This window comes from Meleagris gallopavo, chromosome 20, assembly GCF_905368555.1.
Source record: "Meleagris gallopavo chromosome 20, MGAL_WU_HG_1.1, whole genome shotgun sequence".
Lineage (NCBI taxonomy): Eukaryota > Metazoa > Chordata > Aves > Galliformes > Phasianidae > Meleagris > Meleagris gallopavo.
This window is the reverse complement of record NC_139423.1, coordinates 8,540,601-8,561,256: the sequence shown is the minus strand read 5'-3', so window position 1 is coordinate 8,561,256 and position 20,656 is coordinate 8,540,601. Positions and strand designations below refer to the sequence as shown.

At 45.5% G+C, this 20,656-nt stretch overlaps 1 protein-coding gene and 1 long non-coding RNA gene across 3 annotated transcripts in view; both read left to right on the top strand.

The window, feature by feature from the left end:
* The window catches only part of RAB11FIP4 (RAB11 family interacting protein 4), a 91,724-nt gene that overhangs the window by 41,060 nt on the left and 30,008 nt on the right, over nucleotides 1–20,656 (top strand). The gene's annotated exons all lie outside the window — the stretch shown is intronic.
* On the top strand, nucleotides 12,272–18,303 carry LOC146543090 (uncharacterized). The gene is made up of 2 exons (XR_014887459.1): nucleotides 12,272–12,675; nucleotides 17,870–18,303. It is a non-coding gene; the product is annotated as an uncharacterized LOC146543090 (long non-coding RNA).

Below are 20,656 nucleotides of genomic sequence, written 5' to 3'. Positions count from 1 at the left end.
TCAGCATCTTCAGGGATGGCCTTTTGAGGGGCCCAGCCCCTGCTTCTCAGTCCCTGGTAAATCTAGGCCCACACCATGGCATTCTTTCTGAGGCTTTTGTTGCCTGAATTTCCTACTGGAAGAGGTTTCTAAGCTCAGCTCTGTTTGAAATCTTCATAAAGCACAGCCATGCGGTTACAGGCAAAAAAACTCCATGTTTCTAGGTAGGCTGAGGTAGGATTGTACATAGGTAATGATGTGTCTTCACAGATTAGAGTTTTATTATAACCTCTGAGGGCAACACTCAGCAGCTCTTTTTTCTCTATATTCTCCAGAGCATCAGAAAGTAATATTAACTACAACTGCCAAGAAACCCCCAGTGAACAATTACCAAGAGCAATGAAAAGCACAGCGTGCCTCTATTTGGGACTAATTTACATGGAAATTGCCTGCTTTCACCTGGCAGTGTTCAGAATTATATTTTATATGCTTGTGCATACATACAAAGTGTTCTTGGTACAAAACACCTGCATAGAAATGTGTGTCTGTGGGTGCTCAGACTGACTACAAAGGCTGTCCTGGTGAGCTGCTGTTCAGAGGAGGAGCAGATTTGCACTCAAGGTAAGGGAGATGTCCTCCAACAAAATAAATGCTGACTCCTCCAAAAGCAGCCTTAAAGGAGATTATTTGAGAATGTTTTCTGTTTCAAAAGCAGTTTGAATTCTGTGATTTGGTGGAACATCACACACTGACATTTTTAGAGGAGAAATTACTTTCCTTGGACTTGTTTCTGCTTGGTTGTTGTATTAAAAAACAACCTTAAGGTTTGACCTTCTCATCTTGAGCTGGGACAAGAAAATATTTTGAAATCTGAGTGCTCCCAGGCTGGGAGGAATGCTTACCAATCCGTTCTTGCCATGTTCCTCCAGATTCAGTCCATGGTCTGAGGCCTGAAGGACATTGCCTGGGCTGGGGAGCTCAAATCAGCAAGGGAGCAAAATGTCACAACGTTGTTCCTGGCCCCAACAGGGTTGTTATTACCTTGCACATCTGCACCTCGTGTTATCCACAACTATCTTTTGTGTAGTTAGTTCTGTTCTTAGCCCAGGTAGGGTTTTGTATTTAAAAGCTTTACCATTTGAAAGCCTGTCACATTTCTTTCTGACAGAACCTATGTTTAAGAGACATTTTCCATCTCATCTGTTCTTTCTTTCCAAGGTATTCAAGCTTTTCCTCTGCCCATTTTCTGGCTGAGCACATTTTTAGGGATGTTTTTTTTCCTGGAATTGTCAGTTGCCATGACAAAATGTTCCTCCCAGCCGTGTTTCTCTGTGGATAAACTAAGCTGGGCTCTTTGGGTAGAGGCTGGATAACAGCTGAGAGCTGAAAGTTGGTCTCTTTCTATCAGGAAAGTTGTATCCTATTGATTTAATCCTTCAGGTAAGCATGGATTCGGTTTAGTCCTTTTTTTCCTTTTATTTGCTATGCTGAAAATCCATCCACATTAATTACCTGTATCGAATAAACCATTATTAATATAAGCAAGAGAAATACTGTGACAGCACACGCTGTGTACTGCTCTCCTGTGAAGAAATACAGCTGCTCAGTCAGAGAGTGGTGAAGCTGTCCTGATTCTGAAATACGGCCTTCTGGGGAATGCCAACATGTCTATAATGGAAGTAGCCAAATGAGAGCTGGTGTACATAGTATTTGGGGGTTCTTGGCACTCGTGTGACAGGATGAGGGTATCTTTGCCCTTCAGTTCATGAACCTGAAGCTTACTCAATCTTTATTTACTGCCCGTTCCACCTCATATCTTTTCTTTTTGCTGCTGGAGAGATTTGTGCTGTGTTTGTGGAAGATACAGGACTACACAGTGTTCTTTGCATATATTTGAGCGGGAAGGCTGTGCAATGGAAATGTAAGGTCTTCTGGGGACTAAGAATCATGGTCTAAAGTAGGTTTGGATTTGTTTTATGTTTTGTCTGTAGTTAGGAAAAAAGAGTGCAGATAAGCTGTCCGATAAAGCCAAGGTTCCAGGTGGTTATGAAAGAGCAGAGAAAGTCAACCACAAAGAAATGTTCTAGCTAAACAAAGCCAGTGGAATCCCTCCTTGCATGAGCAAACAGAGAGAATTTCCCTGCTTCTTTTCTGCTTTTTAGCCTCTCTGATCAGACTGAGAGCAGTGTGTTTTATTGGAGGAAACCTGTCTCATTTCTTCAAAAGAAAAGTGCTTCATATACTGCCAGGAATTCTCCCATTTATATTTGAAAAAAAGTAAAAAAGGGTGAAATCTTATGGACAATATTTCTGTCCCACAATTACTGCTATACTGCCTGCAGTGCTTTATGATTCAAATACTCCATTTCAATAGCTTCAAGAATTGCCACCAAAATTACCAATGAAGTTAAGGAAATTTCTTGATGCTATTCTAACTGTGAAAGCTTTGGGATGCCCTTCCAGGTTCCTTGTCCTCACATTTCACACCCAGCCCTTGAAAAGCCCCAGACCCCCTCAGAACTGTGGGCTTTGGCCTCCCCAGCTCCAAGTCCACTGCTGGTGCTGCCCAGGGCCAAAATGGCAGCGTCTGCTTCAGGTGTGAACTGAGCTGATTAGAATTGCACTGTAGCACTCAGCTGGGCTCACAGAGCTAAAAATTAGATCTTGATTATATTCTAATTTTAGAAATTGGAGGAGGCTCAAAATATATATTTTTTTTTACATGGTACGGTGGGGAATTTATTAGATGGGGTGGAGGTGTGCGTTTCCAGTACTGCCACACATCTGGGCTGTGATAAGCAATTTGTAACTGAACAGGGAAGTAAAGTAGGCCAGACTACAAGAGAGTATCCACGATCTGCTCCTGAGGGATTTGTGCTACACTGCCTCCAGCCGCTGAAGTAACAGCATGAAATTGCCATTAAAAATTAAAAAGAGATACGGGCTACTTGACCTTCTTCTAATCAGGGACACAGAGGCCGTGTCTGGAACAGAGATGCAGAGAAATGCAGGGAGTGCCATGCCAAGATGAGCTGCTGAGGTTTGGAGCACAGGGCACGTGGGCACTGCCTGTCCATGTGCTGCAGAGCTGAGCTGGGTGTGCTGCTAGAGTTCGGCCAAATAGATGACAATTTTTTTTTTCCCCGTTGTTCAACTATTACATTTCCTAAGTTTACAGAAATCCAAGGAAGGCTAATCAGACCCTTGAGAGGCTTTATTAATCGGGAGCTTTGCTGTTTGGCTCACTGTTTTGTACGGGCTGATATTGTGATTACCCAACTGATTGTGGTGTCAGCTGGGGAACGGGCTGTGAGATACTGCAGCTCCTTTGGGTGAGTTGTGCCCTGGAACTCAGGCTTGTTTCGGTACGTGGCGTTACGATAAGCTGCTGGCAAGATTAAAGTGGAGTAATAATGTAGCCATGGCAGAGTTGATACAGGGTTGATGCAAATAATGAGTGTTTGGGGCTGACAGCACGAACCTGGCAGCCTGCTCTCCAACCAGCAGGGCTGGGAAGTGTTTGGAAAGGAAATGCATCAATAGATACAGTAAGGTTATAAAAAAGGTATATTGAAAAGGCTGATTCCTTGGAGCTTTTCCCAGCCTTTGTCAATAGGGCTGTGATAACAAGCAGTTCGTCTTTGCAAAGGAGTTTGTTTTGTTCTTGGTTGTCAGAGGACAGCTAACCTGTGTATTGTACAGCTTTATCCAGCTATTTTGGTAGAATAGTGCTATATTTAGGTAAACTTTCTTGCCCGTTGTAGAAATACATTCATAACACTGTATACAAAACCTTATTTAAAACTGGAGGAACTTTTAAATTGATAAGACTGAATGTGCTACCATCATCTCCCAGCTGCAGAGCAAGAGACAGAACCTCAAGTGTTTTTGCCTAGCCCCCACAAGAAGCTTCCTTTAACAGTAACTGTTCCATATTTCTTGCTGGCACGTGCGCGTTCAAAGGCTTATTGCAGTTTGTTGCTCCCATCAGTTTTTCATTACCACGTCCTTGAAGGTTAACCTCATTGAGGAAGATTTGTTGGGGTAACTGGGGCACGTGCCTTCTGTCTCCAGATGGACCACGTGGCTGCAGTGCCCCAAGGAGTGCTCACAGGAGGCCAGGGAAGGGTGGGATCCAGGGCATGTTTAGGAACCATTAAGAACTGTTGGTCAGGTACTTTGATGCTCCTGTATTTTTAAAATGAACTTGTAGACACATTTCCAAAGAAAGATTTGTGAGTTGCTTTTAATCCTGTGGAAAAGGGAGGAGGAAGACTTAAATAATGAATGAAGTCAGGATTTCACTGTGTCTGTGAGGTCTGATATGAGTAATGCATGGCATTGTGTGAGACTAATAGATAAAGCTGGCTTTCATAAACATTTGTTTATGCCTGAACTCTCCAGCATGAAGATAACAGCCGTTCCTTTCTGAGTCACCTGGCAGGCTTGATCTGGCTCTGGGAGCTGCCACAGGTTTCTCATCTGTGAAGCTGTCAGTAAGTGAAAGAGTAAATTGCAGTGTTGTAATTCTGCAGTTTTTGGAAAGTTCACATGAAACCTTTCTGGCTGTCTTATCACAAAGCCAACAGTGAGATATTACTGAGGCATCACCAAAGGGAGCGTTGTGCAGTGAATTCAGAGCTCTCACCTGTTGTCTGATAAATCTCCTCACCTGTAAAGAAATTCTGAGTAAGATTTCTCAGATTACTGCACAAAAGCAAAATGTTGCTACCAGGAAACGTCCCATGTCGTGTTGTAGTACTTGGAGGGGAAAGTCTTTGGACTCAAGTACCACAGGATGTGCCCGTCAAGCAGGGAGGTGTGTGCTGGCAGCACTGATCTGGGCTTTGTGAAACAAATCCTAGAGCTGGGGAAAGTCCTGGGTCACTTTCTTTACAATTAGTAAAAATGATTGTTTTTTCCCCAAGAACAAAAGTCTCAGATGATTTCTGACTTAAAGCAAGGGTATTACTTGCTGTGCTGCTGTGTGGCACACATTTCCTCTAACTCATATAATCTCTTCAGATCAAAAACCTGTACAGGAAGAGATGATTTTCCTGGATTTCACTTGTACAGCGCCATTCATATGGGATGTTGCCTCTCTCATGTAGGAGAACAGGGCCACTCCATCTTAGAATGAAAAGATAAGAAAGCGAAGAAACTCTTCTTATCAATACTTGCAAGACCAAAATGTTCATGTTTGGTTTGACTCCAGCTCCAGCAGTCTGGGGCTGCCTTCACACTCACACCACTTCCCCAAGAGCCGGTGGTAACAAGAACCACATGGACCCACAGGCATTTCTGTTTCCTATGGTAATTTGCCATCTGTAGCTGCTTCACAGATGACGTGGGGTCCCAGAGCTTCCCCCCTGCTGATAACTCTGCCTAACAGGAGCTCTTTTCTGATGGCATCTGAATGCTTCTGTATTAAGTGTAATTAATAAGGAGGGAGAACTGAGCACTGAGAGCAGGTATCAGTGTTTAAGAGCTCTTCAGTATTTTAATTTGACTGAACTACAGAAATAGAAATTGAAAGGTAACTAGAGGTAGTTTACTCTGTCCTGAAGTAGTAAAGAAGCCACACTGCATACAGCACAGGAAGGGGCCTCTTAGTGGGGGTGAAATCTGTCACAGATCTGTGCAGAAATGTGAAGTTGTGGGGTTGGAGGCTAGGTGGCCGTGCCTGACCTATCTCACCTGCATCAGTGCAGAGCCCAGGCCTTCTGCCAGCGCTACAATCATAGAATCACCAAGGTTGGAAATGATTTCCAAGATCATCCAGTCCAACCATCTGCCTACCACCAGTACTGCCCACTGATCCACGTCCCTCAGTACCATGTCTGAACGATTCTTGAATGCCTCCAGGTACAGTGGCCACCTCCCTGGGCAGCCTATTCTAGCACCTGACCACTCTTTTGAAGAACTGTTTCCTAATTTCCGACCTGAACCTCCCCTGGCACAGCTTGAGGCCATTCCCTCCAGTCCTACTGACAAGGTCTGGGTTCATTCCTGTCTTTGCATGTGTGATGCTTACAAGCCCCTTCAGGCGGCTAGGGCAGGTTTAATGGCAGCATGGTGTCAGTCCTTCCACAGAAGAACACCAGGACAACATTCCCCTTGAGCAGAGCAGCATTGCTCCTCCAGCCATGTTAAATCTCCCACCTCTCTTCACTTTGCAAGCAGCCACTTGAATCAGGGCTGTCCCGCAGCCCAAGAGGTTCTCCCTTGGTCAGTGCAGCTCCACCTGTGTTGCAGGGGTGTTTCTGCCTACACAGTTGGTCCTGCTGCAGCTGCTGGGGAAAATCTGGCTTGTTTCCTTTTAATGTTGTGTATTCAAAAGTGTCTGTGCAGCACCAGACCCACTGACAATGCCACTGATTACTTCACATTACTATTTAATTAGGATGAAAGATAGAGGATGAGCAGATGAGATTTTTTCACTTGGGAGAGAAATGCATGTGTGGAACAATCAGGCTGTTGGCTCAGGCAAGCTTTCTTTTTTTAAAAAAAGCAATTGTTTAAAAAAGTGGGAGAAGTATTCCTGTCACTTTAGTTGATGTAAATCAAGGAGCTTGTGCAAAAATATTCTTCTCTGCCTATGATTGCAGAGATCTAACAATGGGGCAAAAATTGATCACTGTTAACTTCTGAGCAGCACTTTGGGGCTGAGGCGGGGAGCCTGGAGCATCACTGCAGGGCCCTCTGCGTGCTGCTCCCTGTCACTCACTCACAGACTGCTCCTGCCATGGCAATGCACTTCTGGTGCACGTTGAAGAAGAGGTTCTGCCTTCTAAGCAGATCTGCCCCGTCATTCTCTCTCCAGATCAGGCCCAGCAGTCCATATGTGATGGCTTACCTCTGTCACCTGAGGCAGAATGTGGTTCAGATCCTCCTCACAGATAGGCTGAACCAGAGGTTATGCTTTTCCTGGTACGTCTGCACCTGTCAAGGAGATTTCTCAAGGGTTGTATTTACACTCTTGTCCGTGAAAGAGCTGTGAGATAAATGAAAGGCTGTTTTTTGCAACTCAGCATGCTGCATTGTTTTTGGCCTGGGAGGTCCAGGTTTAGCCCAATTATACCTGTTCTGGCTGTTTGGATGGCAGGCAGGCTGGCAGTGCTCTCATGCCTAGGAATGCCAAGCAGAACAGCACTCTCTTCTCTTCCTTCCTACCCAGCTCCAGGATCAGCCTGCATTAACACCTTATGTCTGAGAGCCACAGATATGTCCTCAGCATGGGAGTTCTGTGAAGTTTGCTAGCCCTTCCGCTCTGCTGGCACTGTTCACTGTGGGTGTTCAAGTTTCCAGCCTAATGGGCATTTTTGAGACGACATTAATTCAGGAAAAGTGTCGGCAAAACCACAGGTCAGACAAGGACATATTATTATGCACCTTTGAAAACATAGGCAGACATCACATATCAGCTTAGCATGCAGCAATCATTAGTCACTCTGCATAATCACCTCGACCTATTTCTTTTTTTTCCTTTCGCAGTGTCACATTTGAAAATACTGTCTAGAGCCAGTTGGGCTCCACAGACTCATTAACCAGGAGCTGTCTGGCAGAGGGGTAGCACAGAGGCAAAGTTCATTGCGGGGTGCTCAGCATCAGAGCTGCAAGGCTGTGTTCCCAGAGAGGTGACAGCTGGAGGCTCTGTGTACCAACATGCACAGGGGTCAGTTCCTGCTTCTTCCAAAGGTGTTGGGCAGCTGAGCGCTTTGCTTCATCTGGAATTAAGGATTTGACAGGACGTGGCCCAGTAGAAAGCCCTAATGACTCCTCCATGCAGAAGGAGGGAAAGAGCCAAGAGGCCCACGCAATTCCATCCCGAAGATGTGGTCAGCATGGTCTTTGTCACTGGATGATTTCTAAAAGGGCAAAACATGTGCAAAGCACTGGAATTCGTGGGCTCTGTGCACTGATTTTCCATCATCTCATGGAGGCTGCTCTCAGTAGTCCCAGAGGGACAGCTGTAGGGTGACCATACACCAGTGGCAAGATGTGCAGGTGATCTGCAAACTTTATGCAGAAGCTTGTTACTTCTGAGGTGTTTATTCTGCATGCCGTACATCTATTAAATTCCTGGAGGAGGCAGCCGCAGACACGTAGATGAAGGAATTAGCATAGAAGCTATCTACAATACCTATTCTATTATTATGCTATCAAAGCACTTCATGGGCTCTAATGAATTCAACTGATGGCATCTCTGGGAGCTGGAAAATTGTTATTCATCCCAAGTTTGCAGAACATGAATTCAGCTATGCAGTGCTAACACCCAGGTCAGAGGTGGGAGAGCCAGGCTGCTTTGCAGAGGAGCCAGGTGACTGTATGCCACTGAGGTCATGGGAGACACCGGTCACCACGCGGGGACCTGTATCTTTGTCTCAGCTGGTGCCTTGTCTGCTGGCCCAGCTTTTGTATCTGAGCGCATGTAAAATTCAGCAGTGCACTTATGCACGTAGGTGGAGCTGAATACTAAATTTCATGGGCTGATAACTTTCTAGAATGCTTTTTCTTGTTCCCCAGCTCTGCAGAGCCTGCCTGAACGAAAGGCAAAGTGCAAAGCAGGACGCTGTGCCTCGACCAAGGAGAAGAGCAGAGTTCTGATGCTGCTGAAGGCTGATTCCTTTCATGCTCACCTACACTTGTTTGTGAAGCCTAGAAAGATTTTAGGTCTCAAATCTGCCTCTCTTTATAAAAGCAGTCAAGAGAGCCATTACAGATTTGCTACACCTTTGTACAAACCGTTCTGTTCAACTAATAAGGTCAGGCTGTATGCTGTTAGGAGCTAGTACTGTACGTCTTGCCTCTCCCCTCTGTATCAACCTTCCTGTTTTTTGCTGGTGTCTAAGGAGCCAGAGGTACACGTGCTGTTATCCTCTAGTCAGGCTTCTATCCCTTATTGCAATGCTTGATGTGCAGCTGATGCTCACAAAGTGAGCTTATGCTGCAATGCATGGGCTGCCAGAAACTGTTTCTCTCCCCCTCTAAGCTGTGAGTTCGTGGTTGAGTGGCTCATTTGGTGTATTTGAGGATAGTGTGGGTAGGATCTCACTTGGTACTTGCTGTTTGTGAAGCTGTTTCCTTGTCTGGTTTTGACCTGGCACCACAGGACTGGGCTGTGTCAGTCTGTCCTGCATTTTTCTGCCTTCATTAGGTCCCTGGGTACTGAGCACTGCTGTCTGTGCTCTTTTGCTATTCCTTTCTGTGGGGATTTGGGGCAGAAGTGCTTTATGCTGCTGTCATCATCTTGTAAGGAGCAAAGAAGAAATGCGGTGTATTCCCTAGATGCCAGGATAATCGTATCTTGACAGAATACTAATGAATCATCTTGTAATCAGGTAATTATTTCCCATGTAGCTGTCTAATTGCCATTCAGTAGCCCAGAATTCAGCCTCCAAGTAGCTAATATTTCCAAAGGAGAGCTTCAAGGAGAGAAACACGGTGGGCCATGACTCTTGGTGTAACTCCTCTGTCTTCCTTGAATTACTCGTGGGATTAATTTGGTCTGCCAGTTCTTTTAGGCTGCTGAACCACACCACAGCCCTAATTATTGCAGGATTGGCAACAGGAAAAGAGTACAGCTCCACTGCTCAGTGTAATGGACTTAGTTGCTCTACTAGAGCTGTTAATGTGTTCCTAAGTACACCCATATGTTGGCTCCCTAGGAGCTCTTACTAACGTAGCACATAAGGAGCCAACGAGCTTGGGCCATACTTGTGGAATCTTAAAAGGCAATGTTACATACTGGAGCGTGCTGAATCTCTCCTTGGTAAGGCCAGGGAAGACTGCACAGATAAAAACTGCAATTTTTTTTTCAAAGCTTACTTATTATTTGTACCTTAAGTGTGCTTTCACCTCTTTTGCCAGCTAATTTGCTTCTGTTTTAGTTAGGTATCCCAATGTCTGTGCTGTATGCATGCACTGTATGTGTGTATGAGTCCCAGTCTACAAATTTAGACTTGTTAGAAAAGTTTGGAAGGGAGGCAGGAACCTCAACACTACTAAACTCTTATGGTTCATAACAATAGGCTTTTCTGTGGGTATAGTTAAAGCAAAACAGGCCCTAATTTCTGTGGCTTTATTATTTATATTTATAGTGACACTATTCCCATATGTGAAAGAAAGCAGTGTAGCCTGACACAAAGCACTTTGCTGCTCGTGGGACTGGTAATGTTATGTGGGTGTTTGGGGCTGTTGTTAACCATGTCCCACAGGATCTGTGTCAAAGCTGTAAAACTAATCCTCAGTGCCAGGGTACATACACCTACCTTGATGCTGCCCGTGGACACAATGTCAAGTTAATTCCTCCCATTTTTTAAAGCTGGGAAAACTGTGTGACCCCAGCTTCACAACTTGGGGTCAGATTTACCCAGAATTGCAGTGATTTTCTCGTGCTTTTCAGCGCTCAGCTGCACCCAGCTGCCTTGTATGTATTCACAGCCTGTCTGCACCGTCAGCTTCACGTTATCTATTGAGATGTGTCCAGACCATCAGACCTTTGCCCATCCCAAATGGCCCCGCAAACACTCTGAGGACCTGGAGTATGTTTGCTTTCCCTTGTCTTGTTTTCTTTCCACTGCCTATCTTCATGGTGACAAAGGCTGCTGCTTGTGACCTCAGGGGGCTGAGATGGGCTTCCTTGTGCACTGTGCACAGCAGGAAAGGCATGCAAGCCCTCAGCACCCAGCTGCATGGAGCTGCTCTGCAGGGAAGCAGAGACCACATAAATAGCAGAGGCTCTCCAAGAATATGTGCTGGAAGAAAAGCAGCTAAAAATAGTCTGTAAGGGTAAATGCAAATCATCTGGAGAATAACTTGCAAAAAGTTCCTGCAAGAAAACCCTGCAAGAGGGAAGCCAGGATTGCCTCCTTCTGCTTGCCACCTTCCTTTACAACACTGCTGTTTGAAATCAGGAACAGAAGCCCTGCTGGGAAAGTGCATTTAACTGGCTTACTATAGCCACATTACACATCATGCACACATGGATTTGTATGAGGAGTTCATTTTAAATTACTTACAGGCACAGAATGGTAACTCTGGGAGGAAAGAAGATTAAAGTATATCCCTGCTGAAAACACAAATCTTTGAACTGTTCGACTTCTCCCACTTTGAGAAGCACTCATCAACAAAATTAAGGGTCTGTGCATTTCCCCTGGTGCACAGATCTGAATGTTAGAAGTTCCAGAGTTAATCAGGGTTCAGTTATTCTTCATGTCATGTCATTTGCAGCAGCTCTAGATAAAGCTGTTGCAGGAGTGACCGTGCTGAGGCAGTCTGATGGTACACCTCTATCATGAATGAGGATGCCCAAAGGTAGGCATCTTAAGGGATACACTCTGTGATGGGAACTCATGTTGTTTCAGTCTGAAGATAAACTTCAGCTGGTTTATGATTAATTAAGAGAAAAGGGCAGGGAATGTTTTTAAATCAAAAGATACTGAAAAACACTGTCTACCCTAACTTGAGATGAGAAGTCATTACCAAAGTGTTTGTGATTCACAGGGGAAAAAAAAATGTGTATTTTATATACATATATAACATTTATTAAATCAGTCTGAATTCCAGAATGTAATCATTTTTATTCTTATCAATTTACCTGTAGAGACTAAGATTAGCGTTGAGTGAGAAAGCTAGAGTGTATTCAGCATCAGCTGTAACATATGAGCAATGGAAAAGGGGATCCTTAGATGCCATCCCATTTCTTCTGGTTTGGTGCAGGATGCCATGAGCTGTGTGTTACACCACTAAGATATGGAATAACCATTGCCACAGTAAAAGCTTTCTGAAGGAAACAATAAATTCAAATGAGTAGGACCCTGAGATGTCACCTGTGTGACTGGTTTGAGATGTGCAGAAAGATATTATGTTTTCAGAGTGGAGGTTTGGGTTTGGCTGTGCTTTAGGCTTGTGACTTCCTTTCTTCCAGTTATTTCTTGCTCTCCACAGAGAGGGTTTGGACTGTGAGATCTTTGGGATAGGGCCTGGGGACTTGTGTGGCACCTGGCACTGCACGACCTGACTGTCCAGGATCTGTTCCCATAACGCAAAAGACAATTCACATGCATTGCTGCATCGCATGCAGCAGCAGGTTGTATGAATTCTCTTTGTTTCCAGATGGCAGGAATTGTGCAACTGCAGGTCATGAAATTTTGGCATGGCAGATTCTTTGAGTTGTTCAGAAATAACTGATTCTACTGCAGACTTGGGCAGCAAAGCTGAAGGCACACTTCAGTCCTGCCATCGCTTCTGCGGTCTGTTCTGTCTGGCTAAGAGCAGGGTGGGAGGAACCGCATTTGTTTTGTTTCAAAAGTAAGACTAAAGTAGCTAGTCTAGTTCCAGATAGAAAATGATTTGCTACACAAGCAGTATTTCAAATTGGAAGCACTGCGTGGAAGCTGAGCTGTACCTGCACCAAGGGGAGCAGTGCTGTTCCCAGCCCTGCTGTGCCCGCCGCGCTGCCTGCTCTGGCTGAAAGCTCCAGGAGGAATGCCTGAGCCCGACGGGAGCAGAGGCTTTGCAGTCTGCCCCGGGTTTCTTGGCAACGATGCACTGTGAGAGCCTCATCGGCACCGCACAGTGCAGTTCCAGCTCCGGCTTCACGTCCCTCTGAGCTAAGGCAGGGGAGAAACGTGGCTGCTGCTCACAGACTGGACACCCTGCAGTATCCTACGGAGATTTCCACAGCCCTTCTCAGTAAGTATAACTTTAAGAAATGATTAATTGTCTTCCCCAGAGGTTGTTTTTTGTTAAGGAAGTTGTAGATCAGGGCAGTAAATCATGCTAAAAGCCAAAGCTAAAATACACAGAATTCTGCTTTCAGTCAGCGTGAAACTGCTCCAACCAGCCATTAATGGAATGGGGGGAGATTGAAGGAGATGAGTCTTAGCAAATCTTGCAGAGTGGGAAAGCTGAGCCCAACCCTTCTCCCTTTGTCAGCTTTTTCTTTTCATTGTGTGTGTATGTGTGTGTGCTGCCTACAGCAGAGCTGCCTGCAGGAAAGGGCTGGGGCAGCCTCCCAGAGCCATCCCTGCCTTTGGTGGGCTCTGCACATCCCTCCCTGCACTGCTGGTGCAACAGGGCAGCCTGGCACTGCGGTGGGCACTGAGCCCCTTTTGCACCCAGGACAGAAATCGTACTACAGTGGTGTTGTTTCAAACATGAGATCCCAGCTGGGCTACGCTGTACTTCCTAATTTCTTATGCACAACTCAAACGAGCAGTGCACTCTGTTCCCCCGAGTTTTCTGTTTTCTGAAGCATTCGTGCTTGCTTTTAACGGGGGTAAAGTGACTGCAGAAACACCAGCCCTGCAGAGGTTACCTCAACCCAGAAGAAAGATGACTTTTGTGGTTGTACTGTTGATTGAGTCACCTGCATTTGTATGATATCAGGGAAAAAGCTGGTTTTTCTGTGCACCGTAGCTGCCACTTTCAAAGAGAGTGCCCAGCCTTCAGTAGTGCCATGCTGTGCTTGTGATTGGAGCATGGGCCTTTCTGCGTGCCGTTGGCTCAGGCAGCTCTCACTGCAGGTATGCACACACTCCTGGCTGAAACATTTCTTGGCAGAGACGTGCACAGACTGCAGCACATCTTCGATAGAAGCATGCTTACAGGAGTATGTGCTCACTGCGGGGCTTGCAGGCACAGCAGAGGGTTGGGCTGGCCATTCTCCCAGCTGTAAGATGCAGATGACATCCTTACAGTATTTTGCCCTAGTTTGCTGCCATACTTGTTCCTCAAAGGCTGGTTAGGTTTCCTAACCCACTTTTCCCACTTAGAGAAAAATGTTATATTTTAGTAATGGAGGAGGCTGTGCACAAGCACAAGGCAATGGGGCAAGACTCTCCTTGTCTGTGCCCTGCTGAGTGCACTTGTGTTCATCCACTGAGCATCACCTTGGGCAGCTCTTGCCTGGGCTGCTGGCTGTGTGTTTGGGCCTCTATTTGTCTCCTCCCCTTTATCTCCTCATCCTTCTTTTCTGTTCCTTCCTGTATTCTCCAGTAACAGTGCCACCTAATTAGGTCATGGATTGTTTCAGACTCAAAACCATTCAGGAGGTTTTCCAATGGCTGCGGGTTTTGTTACTCAAAGCCACTTGTTCTGCTTGCCTGGCTTTCTTGCTTTGTCTTTTTTTTGTTTTTTTGCCTCTCTTAACTGCTCCTCACACTGAAATATTTCTTATTCATGTGGCTGCGGCCGTAAAAGACGTGTTAGCTCCGTAACAAGCTGCTTCTGCCTCCTCAGGGAGCTCCAAAAGAAACCTTTTACTCTGAGATAACTGCATTTCTACATTCCCTAATGTTTTATTAATAGAGATATTTTCAAGAAAGGACATCTCTCACGTGCAGCCTTCAGCACTTGGGCTGCTCCCCTGGCAGCGCTGCAGCTCTGAGCTGGGTGTCCTGCTGCCAGCAGGCAGTGGGAGCCACGGCTGGGGCACGGTGCCCACCTTCTGTGAGCCCAGCCAAGAGAGGCCAGCAGTGTGCTGACACCTCAGAATACTGCAGGTTGCATGAAACAAGCCTAATCTGAGGCCTGGTTGTCCCAGATTTTGCTGTTGCTAGGCTGGCGGATCTCATTGAGTTGCCGTAAGGTGTTATTTTTCCCTACAAACAAGTTCAGTTAGACCCTCAGGAGTAATTCCATAAGAGGTGCTGGTCACTGTAAGCAAGAACTGGGTTTCTCATATCTGTAACCAAGAAGTGGGAAATGCCAGATGTCCCAGTTCCATCTGCAGGCAGAAGGCAGGGCTGGCCGGCAGGCGAGGTGGGCTGGCTCTGGGGGGACACTTTGCATGGGTGTTTGTGGCAGAATCCCGGCCCATGGCAGGCACTGGAACTCAAGGCCATTCTATGATTGTATGAAAGACAACAGAAAGACTGACACAAAATGTCTCCTAAGTCAAAGGAAGGTCTGTTATTGATGTCAGTAGGTTTGAGCCTGAGCTTTGGCAGAAGCGCTCTCTGATTCATTGCAGGGTGCTGCCTGTATCTGCTGAAGCACATTTGGATATCAAAGGATCGTTGCTTTTCCTAGAAGGAGCAGATAAAAAATAAGTTTCAGCTGAGGAGTTCTGTGATGTACCTTATGATTTAATGATAAAATGCTGCTATTGCTCAGGAGGGAAAGACAGCCGGTCCTGGCAGAGCTGTTGCACTCTGCTCAGAGCAGTGCTGCACTGCTGCAGATCACTGCCCACAGCTCAGTCATTTGTCTGAGCACCACTGAGCAAAAACACAGTTGAAGAACGGAGCACATCCTCTCTGCCACAGCAGGAAATTAATCATGTGAAATGCTCTCTCCTCATAGCGCCCATTGCCCGGGGAAAATGAAAGGAGCAAAACCAAACACACAACGGCAATATTTCCTGGTTGCAAACAATTCTAATGCTGTGCAGCATCCATCCTAGCGAGGTGCTTCGGCACAGCCCCAAGGGTGGCTGACTTGGTAAATCATACTGCCCTATCTGAAAACAAAGAAAACCCAACGAAACCTCTCCAGAAAACCTTAACAAGCAAAATGCACCATCCACTCTGTAACAGAATTAGTTGTTTCTCTGGCTGAGACCCGTTTCTTGGAGAGAATCCCGTGTCAATGTATTAGCAAAGCAAATTGTCCTATGAATAGTAATGAAGCCTGGTTTATGTTCCTTGTGACATGCAAGTGCAATAACCCAGGTCTCCCACATCCCTTCTGGTGCTCTCAGTCTCAAAAAAAAGAGCCTTTATTGGAATAAACTTGTAATATATGCAAAAACTACTGCAAAGATCCCAGAAGAAACCACAAACTGCAGGATGAAATCCTGACTGCTTCCAGTTAAGTACAACAATAGCCCCATTTTACATCAGTTGTTATCACAGTTTATATTTACCACAGTGTTCTTTTGGGAATGTTTAAGACTGCATTTGTAACCTAGTGAAATGGCCATGAGAATCAGATTCAAAATCCTCGTGTTTCTTGCTGCCAGGATTCACAGCCAGGTCCCTTTGAGGTGTAGATGGATTCATGTAGCCACATCTTCCCTCCTTGCTGCTGCCCACTTTGACTTTGCAAAATAACTGCAGAAGAAATGATTTTAGTGAAGACATCTCCATTTGTAATGTGTTTGTGGCTGTGGAGCCAGTCTTCCCTATCTCACCAACTCTTGGGTTCATCTATCCAATTCAGAGTTGAATTACACTGTGACTAATTCCAGATTAACTAAACTGCCATCTTTAAACTGTTCCAGTTAGAAGAATATTCCAGTGTGCTGGGAGAGGAGTGAAGCAAGGCAGGAGGACAGACACCGTGCAGGTGGTCAGACAGGGCATGTGCTTCTGTGCCAAAGCAGGCAGTCTGACTAAAAGGGCTGGAGAAGCCCAGGCTAATATCCCAGCAGAGACTAAAAATAAATTGCATTTGTCATTGTGAGCATTTGCACTTATTAATAGCCGTAATTAAAAAAAACCCTCTGAGTCCATCTGTTACAGTTTCTGATTCAGGCACTGGATGTTCAGTGTACTCTGTAAGATTTAAACACCTCTGCCTTGGAAGAGGTGTGCCAGCTGATTTAAAATGGTGACAGAGTTTCTTTGGATTTTCTTAAAATCACTTCACAGTCCAGGTCAGTAACTCGGGACCAAATTCTCTTTGCTACAGCACTGTCTGAGCAACAAATATTAGCAATAAATCAGGCTGTACATCACCATGTTAGGGGTACAGCCCCCCATTATCTGAAGTGGGGGCATGAAGTAGAGGTCGCATACGCAGTGAGTGATTGGTAACTCACAGCTCCTGGATCGCTGCTTTTGCAGGGGGCTAGCGAGCAGATACAAGAATTAAGCACTGGAAGATCTGTAAGGAAAACAGCCTTTAGGTTTTTCAGTCTGATCACAAGATACCACAGTCGTGGGGCACAGATCTAAATGATGGCGTGAACGTCCTCAGCACCGTGCAAGTGGCAGTTTGGACACCAGGCTGAGGGAAGCTCTCTGTGCCCCATCCGTGTGCTGGAGAAGGCAGAGCACAGTGTAGCGCTGCCAGGACCTGCCTTGTTGCAGGCAGCAGAAGCATTCGAGGGCGAGCACCTCTTATCAGTAGTTCCCATGCTAGTGGCTGGCTTGTCCCAGTGACTGACAGCTGTGATAATGAGGTTATTGTGAGGAGGCAATCAGTGCACAGAAATGTTTTTATGTCTTGTGGTCTGGGATCTTTGTGTCCCGAGTGAGGCTGTGGCTCTAGTTGGCTGAGCCCAAGCAAAGGGCAGAGCACAGAATCCCTGTACAAGGACAACCTGGGTTGCTTTCTTGTCTCGGTATTAAATGGCCTTTTTCCCACAGCACTTGTGGAGCAGCCTAATGTGGTATCCAGACAGGGGTTTTCTGACCGTTCTTATGTACCTGTGCTGTGGAAATACCCGGGGAGCAAGTCCCACTAGTCCCATTCACCTGGGCAATACATTCAGGAGGCTTTAGCTTCCAAATCTTGGTGGAACAGTAACACTGTACTGGTGTGTCTGTCTGGTAAGGCAAAGCAGCTGGAGGAGTAAGGAAAACTAAGTGTTCTGAGATACTGGGTTTCCAAATAAACTCCCTTGCTGCTCGCTCTCTCAGTGATCACTGACCTGTAGTGACTTAGCTCCTGGTTCCCTGCTGCTCCATGTCACAGTACTGTGCTGTGCTCTCAGGGAGCCTCGGCTCTGGGCAAGGCCTTGGTTTATTTTGGAATAAAGTAGTGAGAATGGGGTCTGAGGTCTGGTGGCTGAGCAAGCATGGCACAGAGGAAGAGGACACTGCTCTAGTTGCAAGGTTTGGCACAGAAGGTTTGTGTGTTTTTGTGTTTGAAAGCACTACTTTCACCACAGCAAAAATCTTGTTTTCTTTCCTTCTTGCTACTGCTCCTCTCCTTACAGTGCCTCTGTGAGTTGAGGAGAAAACAACCAAACAAAAAACAAGACGGCAGTGGCTGTAAGCTCCATCTCTTAGGGAAACTGTGGGATCGTCATCTTACTACATCTCATCTTACTACGAGATGAAAATTCACCAGAATGAAATGCAGTGGAAAATATTGAGTTGTCACCCTCTGGTGCTGCAGAAAATTGGCTTCTTGTCTGTTCCTGCTACAGAGCAGAGCTGAGGAGAGTCGGTACCTTGCTGGATATCAATATGAATGCCAACAGGGGTGAATGGGAACACAAATCGCAGAGATAGAGCGATGTGCCCAGGCTGGAAATTGGATTGTTTTGATGTCTGTATTGAGTCATTCAGCTTGGAATACAATTCATGTTTCAGCTGATAAGACTGTCCATGTGTGACTTTCAAATTAAAATCTGTATGTTCTTACTGAGATTGGACTTGTGTACATAATATCCAACCGAGCCTCTGAAATGCTTAGTAGGCATTACATGGAGAAAGCAAATTTTTTTCCATCCGCTTGTTATTATGCTGGTGGTTGCTATTTTTTAGCCTTATCAGAGAATGACAGTTCTGTTTCTGGATAGTGTGGCTGAGGCCATTCCTGACTTACCCTATGAACCAAGATACTAAAACTAAGGGCATGATTTAGCAGAGGGTTGTTAGAGTTGGGTAGTGTTGTTAGGTTGTGGTTGGACTTGATGATCTGGAAGGTCTTTTCCAACCTGAGCAGTTCTATGATTCTATGAAGCAGACATATACAGGTTTGCAGCAGCCATAACTTGGAGGTTTTATTATTAATTATTGAAGCACACTTATCCTGACAAGCCAGCTCCTCTGCTTCCAAATGTTGCTGTACTTCTCAGACAGAAGGAACTAAAAACATCTGGTTCCTCATTTGGTGAAGCAAAGAGCTGGGAATGTAGCAAGAACGGAAAGACAAGGGCTGCAGTGAGTGCCACAGCTCACAGAAGGGCGAAGTAATAGGAAATGGAGCAATTCACATCTCATACATTGCATGGTCATGTTATCAGTCTAAACACTGTCCTGGATTTGAAAATGTCCATAAGCACAGATGTGCTCTGGGCACAGTGGGCTCATTGTCCCAAGAAGAATCAAGGGAGGTCTTGAATGATGTCTTGTTTTATAGATGTTGCTGCTAAAAGCAAATTCTCCCAGCAAGTAAGTGCAGATTGTTTCTGTTATTGATTGCCACAGTCTTCGCTTCATTGAGACCACATGGCCCACTTTGTTTTTGTAGCTGCCTTTTATTAAAACTGACAAAGAGGTATCAGCGTTTGTAAAGATGAGTCTTGAGAGTCCCCTGGGCAGTATTTTCATGGTGTAAAGTGATAGTGGCACATTTGATCCGCAGATGCTTTTAAGGCACTAATAAAACAAAAGCCTCACTTCCCAGGGTGGTCTCCTGCACTACAAAGCTTTCCGTATTTGTCCATGCTTGGCCAGACCCCAAGAAATGAGAGAACCTGCAATTCTCTTACCTTAAGCTGTGCTCTCGAGTTGAGTCCTGTGTTACAAACTGCAGAGAAAAATCCCTGTGTGTACAGTTTTACTTGAAACGTTTTGCTACTTTCCTGAAGGCTCATAAAGTCTTCTATATTCACATGGGTTGTCTGCACTGGCTTCCAGTGTTTCTGGGAGTGACGTTCAGAAAGCTTTTGTCCTTCTTTCTGGTGGCCAGCATGTAGAGCTCCCACTCATCTCCCATCCTCGTACTGCCAGGCTTCACAAGAAGTCAGCCACAAATCCAGTTTAACATACAAGCAGGAGGTTTTGGTGTTATATTTGAAGATATCTTAAAAAGATTAGATCTGAGACATTTCATATTAGAACCGATCATGAGTGGATATGTTTGACCTCAATCTGTCTATGCAGCAGCTCCTCATCTGCAAAATGGGAATAGCATCTTCTCTCATTTTGAAGAGGCTTTATGAAGATGAATTAATCTTTGCAAAGCACTCAGATGTCAGAGTGATGAACACCACAGAAAGAGCTTGGGGGGAAATAAAGAGTTCTGTCTGCAGAGCAGGCTGTTAGTAGTAGCCGTAAATAAGGCATGAAGCTACACTTTGATCAAGGAGACTAAAGCAGATATTGAATAGTTGCAGATAAATTGAACGCCATCCAGCCTGTGTCCTGAATGAATCCAGACCAGTGGGAAACAGCATGTGGTTGTGTGATTAAAGGGATGCATTAATGCAAACAGCAATAGCACTGAAGGACAGTTGCACTCATGAGCTCAGTACAGGTGTTGCATGGCTTTAGGTTGCTCTGTTCTGCAGCCTTGCTGTTAGCCGTGTGCCTTGTAAGGCATGATAGCCACTGGCAAGCATGAATTATTCTTGTCCTGGCCAGCTGATTCTTTTCTCTTATTGGTTATATTACGCAGAGTAGGGGCCAAAAACTTAAAAATATGTCACTAAGACATGCTTAGAGCTGAAACTTCTGAAAGCTGTGCACTTGTCTAGCAGCCTGTGTTGCACAGACCGTGAGGAGCAGAGCCCAGCAGAGCACCACGTCCCGGGGGTGTCTGAACCCACTGCCCTCCATGTGCCAGGGCTCGGCCAGTTTGCTTGGCTGAAACAGCCAATAAACCTACAGTCACTCCAGCCTCAGAGGAGCAGTTATTTTCCCACTTTAGAGACAGCTGTCTAAGGGTGTTTACACTTTTTTGGTGCAACGTGGAGCTGCTTGGCTCCACCTGGTTTTAGCTCAGAGGTAATTGTGTCCTGCTCACACTTTCCTCTCTGTCTTCTGAATGAGGT